Raw genomic sequence first — 6,906 nt, forward strand, 5'->3', positions numbered from 1 at the left:
TAATAATATAACATTAAGTATAGCTAATAATATATAATATATTTATACAATAGTTACTATAGTTACTATTATAAGTTATACAAACAAACTCTTGATTTTGGAAGGGGCTTTTGAAACAAAGAAACTTCATATCTTCAAGTTTTTGTTTCCAAATCAATAATGGTACTAAAGCAAAAGTATGGTTTGACGCTTGGATTCCTACATCAACACCTGCTAACCCCACTCCTATATCTTCCTCAATACTCCAAGACCCCCAATTGAGGGTCTCTGAACTAATAGGAGATGGAACACTGTTTTGCTATAGTCCCTCTTTTCACAGGATATTGTAAATAAAATACAAAAAATCAATCTTGCATGATTCCAATTCCACAATCTCAATGACTCCCCCAAAAAGGACTCATCATTCATCAAAAAAACTTTTCTGTCAAATCTGCTTATACTACAATTGCCATCCATCAAAATGATCTCATTGTTTCTCATCCTTCACCAACCTGGAAAACATTTGGTGCCTTACAATGCAAGATCGATTAAATCCTTTTCTTTGGAAAGTTTGAAACAATATCTTGCCAACAAGGTCCCTCTTGAGTATCTGCATCCTCTTCACTGAGGATCATATATTGTGCCCTATTTGCCACATGTAAAAAGAAACAACCACCCACCTTTTCTTGAATTATTCTTTGACTAGCTGGGCATGATATTAACAATTTGATTCTTAATCATGCAAACACCATGAATCTTTAAGCTAAAGAAACCAACTAATTCCAATTGTTTGTTGTTCTTGCTATGGATAACCTTCGGTTCACCAGAAATCAGATTATCCATGATCCCATTATTGATCTATTCATTTCTAGAAATGTTAAGGCCTCTAAAGACCACTCTCATAAATGAGATTGGAAAATAACTGATAACAACCCCATATGGTCTACCCCTCCTAGAGAGGATCAATTTTCAATAAAATTTGATGTGACAGTTGGACCAAACGGCAGCACGGTAGTAACAGCATTGTTTTAAATACCGTACCGTATAGGCCGGTATATGCCATACTGGCCACTGGTCCAATATAGGTATTACATATATTTCGTACTGGCCCAAATACCGGCCGATATTTCATCCTGTATTTTGGCCCATACTGACTGATATTTCAGCCTTTAATTTTTTCTTCTTTTTTTTGTTCATTTTTTCAAACTACAAGCTTATTTTTTTACCCCAATTCAGACTAGGTTATTTATAATTTATATATATGTATTTATATATAATTTATTCATATATAAACTATTATTTTAGAATATAATTTCTATATATAATTTATTCATATATCGACTATCCCAAAACGGTACACGAAACGGTACCGGTACTGAAATATTTCGTTCCAGTACCTTGACCAGTATGACATCTGGTACGATATTGATAGGACCCTTTTGTGACCCATAGTCAAGCCAATAGCCATGTCATGATAAGGTTGGACAGTCTCACAGCAGCCCCATGGGCATGTCGGCCACATGCCAACAGCCATGCTATCCATGCCAGCCATGCCCATGGCCCATGGGACAGCCTAGCCCACCCATGGGCTCATGCATGCCATGGGTCAACTTGGCCCATGCCAACCATATTATTTTTTATTATTAATTTTTATTTAATTATTTATTTTTCAAGGGACCTATTGGGGGTTTTCAAGTTGTAATCCTTATAAATAGGATCCTTAGGCTTTGTATTTATATCTTTTGGCGAATTCCCTAATGGGTAGACTATTTTGTTCTTGAGATCACTATTCGGTGCTAAGGCACTTGGGCTCTTTGGGGTGCAATACGTGAATCCCCTAATAGAGGATCACATCTTGCAATTCGTAAATAGGTACGATTCAATCTATCCTGTTCTTGCAACTTGGTGCAATTCGTGAATCCAAGTTGTTGTTCTCTTTGTTATTTTCAAATTCATCAATAAAGAGGTTTATTTCATCTATGTGCAATTTGTGAATCATGATTGAATTGGCTATCTTTTGTTCACTTTGTTCTTGATTATTTATCACTTGTTCATCATGTTCTTCATTTGTTCTTGGTGTACATCCATTCCATTGCTCATTTGATCCATTCCATACCACATACTCGACCACCATAGTGTTTGTCATCATTTCCATAAGTTTGTCAACTTAAAATAAATTGTTCCCTCCATACACCTTGCCCTAGTAGAAATACACATAGCCTCCACTCCCACATACATCATTCGGCCAACCCTAGTGTTGCCCTACTTCCCATATTAGTTCACATTTCCATAATTGTCATTCATATATCATATTCATAAAACCCTAGTCATATCATCCACTTACCATATTCGGCCAACCCTAGCCGCCCATCTCAAAGCTCTGTAAGAAAACTCATTTCTTCTAGGAGTCTTCACTTCTTCCAATTCAAATTCAAATTCAAATCCCAATTCCAATCCCTTAATTTAAGGAATTGCAAATCCTCTTCAATTCCTTAAATAACTCTTCCTACAATCTTTCCAAGTCAATTATTGACTTGTCATCTTAATTCAAATTCAAACTTCCCTCTTCTCTCAAAGATTCCTTCCATCTTAACAACTTTCCTTATCCATTCCTTAGCCACCAAATCCTAACCTCACTCTTCCATCTCATTCCCAAACCTTAGCATCATCCTAAACTCCAACTCTAAGTCAACTCTTGCAAATCTCGAAATCCACCCTAGCCATCCCACAAAACCCTAGCTACACTACACCATACCTACCATAATCACCATCCAAGTGGCCCAAACATCAAGGGCAACCCTTAGGCCATTCTCATTGCATCAAACACCCATAATCATCTCTTAGAACACTCATATTCCATCGTCTTGGTACTTCACTCAAGAATAAGTCTAGCCACCCACATTGATTGCCTTAGCCTAAACACTTAGCCTACCCAAATGCATCATCATTCCATCACTCAAACACCATCCTTATGTGGAAGGCCAAGTAAGTTGGCAAGATCACTCGGTCGTCACCTTCACCAGGGCAAGCTCGTGGACTTTAGTGTTAGGGACAAGACCGGCGTCCCTAACTGGTATTCAAAACTTTGAGTAACCTATTGCAGATTGCATGATGATTCAATAAGATTTGTAGTCACTAGCTTCATAACTAGCACACATCCGAATCAAGGTGAAGCTATGACAACATTCATAGGAGTTCAGGAAGCTCAAACTCAAAATATCAGAAAAGTCATTCTTGAAGGATATTCCTTAGTGACCATCTCAGCTATAAATCAACCTCAAAAAGTCACTGACTGGATGGTGGAAGGTATAACAAGAGACATAATATTTCTTCTATGTGATTTCCAAAGCTGGAGAGTAGTGAAACTACATTGATCACAAAATTGATGCGCGCATTTCATTGCGCAATAGACATATTCCAATAATATGTATGGAAACATACCTTTAATTAAGATTCTCAAGTGTTTATTAGATTTCGAGAGTGGGAAAAACTCCCTTTTAGTTTTCTGATTGTGCAGTACATTCCCTCTTGTTATGTATGCTTCAGACTATTATCTTATATTAGCGAAGCCTATATGCGAAGAAAAAAGAAAAGAGATATTGTTGGGTAACAACCAACAAGGGTTCAATTTGAATATCATCCTAAAATACAGCATCGGAAATTTAAACATTAGTTATATTAATCTCAGTTAATTAGGATAATTTTAAAATTGAAAATTTTGGTCTTAGAAGTTAAAATGAAGAAAAGCACGTGAGACATGAATAGATGTGATTGTGTCTAAATGCTATGATAGGTATCCGACCAATTCGACATGTTTTCCCTGGTTGTAATTGCGAAACTATTACATCATTAGCGTCGACGTATTAAATGATTTTAAGAAAGTTTCAAATTGATTAGACTTTTTGTGGTCATGATGCATATGTTATAGCGCTTTTTTCTCAGATGTTACATCCCAATTCCACGTTGAGATCAATCTCAATAATTCATACAGAGTGGTTAAGTTATAATGGTACGTAGTCATGGTAAATCTTATATTAATTCCTTATAAAACAAATTTATACTTAAATTCTAGGGAAAATTACTCTAAATAAATTAAGAAAAATTGAACAAACAAAATAAATAATAGAAATCGAAAAAAATAACATTCATTAAAATGTTTTTCTTTTAAAAATGAATGAAAAACTGGCCATCGACATGGGGGTGGCAGTAAGTGACAATGAAGTACTACCGTGGGATGACCCTTGGACGACCATGATCTGTTTGAGCAGTGGCCACCCACGGTTACCCTGGCCTCGTGGGTGGCCTAATTTCTCTTTTTGTTTTTTCAGTTTACTTTTTGTTTTGTTCAATTCCTATTATTTCGTTATTTATTTTTAATTCATTGAACATTTTTCTATTTTTCTAACAATTTTCACATTCTTAAATTATTTTATTATTTTTTCAATTTAATATTTTTAAGAAAAATTTGATGCGAATTTTTTATAAATATATTAGTTTTTTTAAAAGTGTTCTGATTTTATTTCTTGTAAAATAATGTAAATCCGAAATACTAAAACAATAATTTTTCATAAATTTTAAATCGATTGATTTTCTTGAATTGGCAATTTTTTGTTCGACTAATTCCAAAGATACATTTTGTAGCAAATACATTTCATATAATTAAAAAAGAAATTACTCAATCTATAAAAAAATGTGAAGGTAAAATTTCAAAATTAGCTCTCTCTTGTATGGCTGAGCACCAAGGGCACTCCGACTCCGACTCTGACTTTGTCGAAGGTCGAATCCGACTCCGTTTCCGATTTACATAGCCTCTGATCCTACTCCGACTTTGACTTGTCGGAACAGAGTCAAATTTGAGCCTTTTATTGGACTTTTTTTCTTAATCCATTTGAAACTTCAATTTGACAATTTTGGGCTTCCAGATTAAGTTTTTTTTTTTCTAAATATTTTTTCAATTTCAATTTTATTAAAACATAACCAAAATTGAAAAAATAAATTATTGTACAAATAAATGTTATTATACATTAGTATTATATGTTATTATATGTTAATGTTTATACATTAGTATTACATGTTATTATACATTATTAATACATGTTATTATATTTTAGTTACTATATATTACTATTATATGTTATTATAAATTTATATATTTATATTTATACATAATACATTAGTTATTATATAATTAGTATTACATGGTATTATACATTAGTTGTTATTATCCATTAGTGTTACATGGTAGTAATAGTTAATAGTATGGCGTTTACATACTATTAATTATTATTAGTCAGTTTCGCCTATTTATATTATAGTATAAGTATATTATTTTATAATAATTTGCTCAAACTAGTATATTATTGAATTTAACTAACTATATAAGTTATAGTTATATAAAATATATATGATTAATATATAAAAATATATATATTTTTAAAAAATATGTGCAATATCAAAGTCGGAGTTGGAGTCGGAGTCGGTATATCGCCACATTTGACTCTGAATTTTTTAGTTAAAAAAACTCTGACTCCAACAGAGGCGGAATCAGATTTTTAAATTTTTGCTCAGCCTTAATCTCCTATATGATTTATAGTGGTCGGCACTAGGGGTGAGAATCGGGCAGTCCGGACTGGAAAAACCGACCGGACTGGCCAATCCGATCCAGACCGGACCAGATCGGGAGTAGTTCCTGTCCAGTCCGATCCGAAATTCAAAGGACCAAATGATTTTGGTCCCGTCCACGGTCCGGTGGTTTTTCGGACCGGATCGAATTAAATATATATAATTTAATAATTTATATATATTAAGTATATAATTTTCATTTGATCAATTAACCTAATCCTATCACTAACTCACCATTAAGTAATTATTAACTAATACTAATATTTATAATTTTATACTAACAATAATATTTATACTAATACAAGTATTATATTAATAGTCTAGACTTTATTCTAGAGTCTAATATGGTATTAAAAAAAAATACTAATAGCAATAGTCTAATATAGACTTAGACTATAGTTTTTTTTTTATAGAAATGATCATATCATTCATTCATAGGAAATCAAAGCGATTATAGACAAATATCAAGCCAAACGGCTTGAGAAATACAATCCGGAATACAATTCCACCAAATAGCCATACTATCGACTTGAAACGTAGTCCTAGCCAACTTATGAGCTACCATATTGTCCTCCCTATAAACATGAGAAAACGTACAAGCAGTAAAACACGGTACAAGCTTCTTTATCTCATAATATAACACACCTAATAAAGAATTAGACATGCTATCATCATTAAGGGCTTCAATACATAATAAGCTGTCACTCTCCACCAGTAGCCGTGAAACACCCATAGAGACACACTGCTGCAAGCCTCTAAATATGGCAAGAAGCTCAACGCCCTCTGGCCCCTCCAATATGCATTCAGCTCTACTCAGCGCCATGAGGATATCACCCTTTTCATCCCTCAAAACAGCTCCTACACCTGCCTTATCCCATTTTGAAAAAACAGCAGCATCAACATTTAAGTTAAGCCAACCTGTTGGAGGTAATTTCCATTTATAAGGCTTCAAAGCTTGGACTCTTGATTGACCTTGAACTTGATCAGAACTTTTCAGCAAAACAAAAGCATTTTCAGCCACCTTAGCAGGACTTAACAGTTCCTGAGCATGTACCCACTTGTTCCTTCTAAACCAGAATCCCCAAGCCAAAGCAAATAAAATAGGCAGCTTCTCATGCATTTTCCTCTCACACATTTGTAGAGCCATCTCAAATAAAGAAAGTTACCTATCAAGAATTAAATCACGGAGATAAAAACGCCACACACCTTGGAGAGCTGCACAGTTCATCACGGCATGGGTTGTATCTTCCTTCTCCACAAAACAGAAGCTACACGAATCATCTGAGAGGACATGTTTCTTCACCA

The sequence above is a fragment of the Juglans regia genome, chromosome 1 (assembly GCF_001411555.2).
Source record: "Juglans regia cultivar Chandler chromosome 1, Walnut 2.0, whole genome shotgun sequence".
Taxonomy (NCBI): domain Eukaryota; kingdom Viridiplantae; phylum Streptophyta; class Magnoliopsida; order Fagales; family Juglandaceae; genus Juglans; species Juglans regia.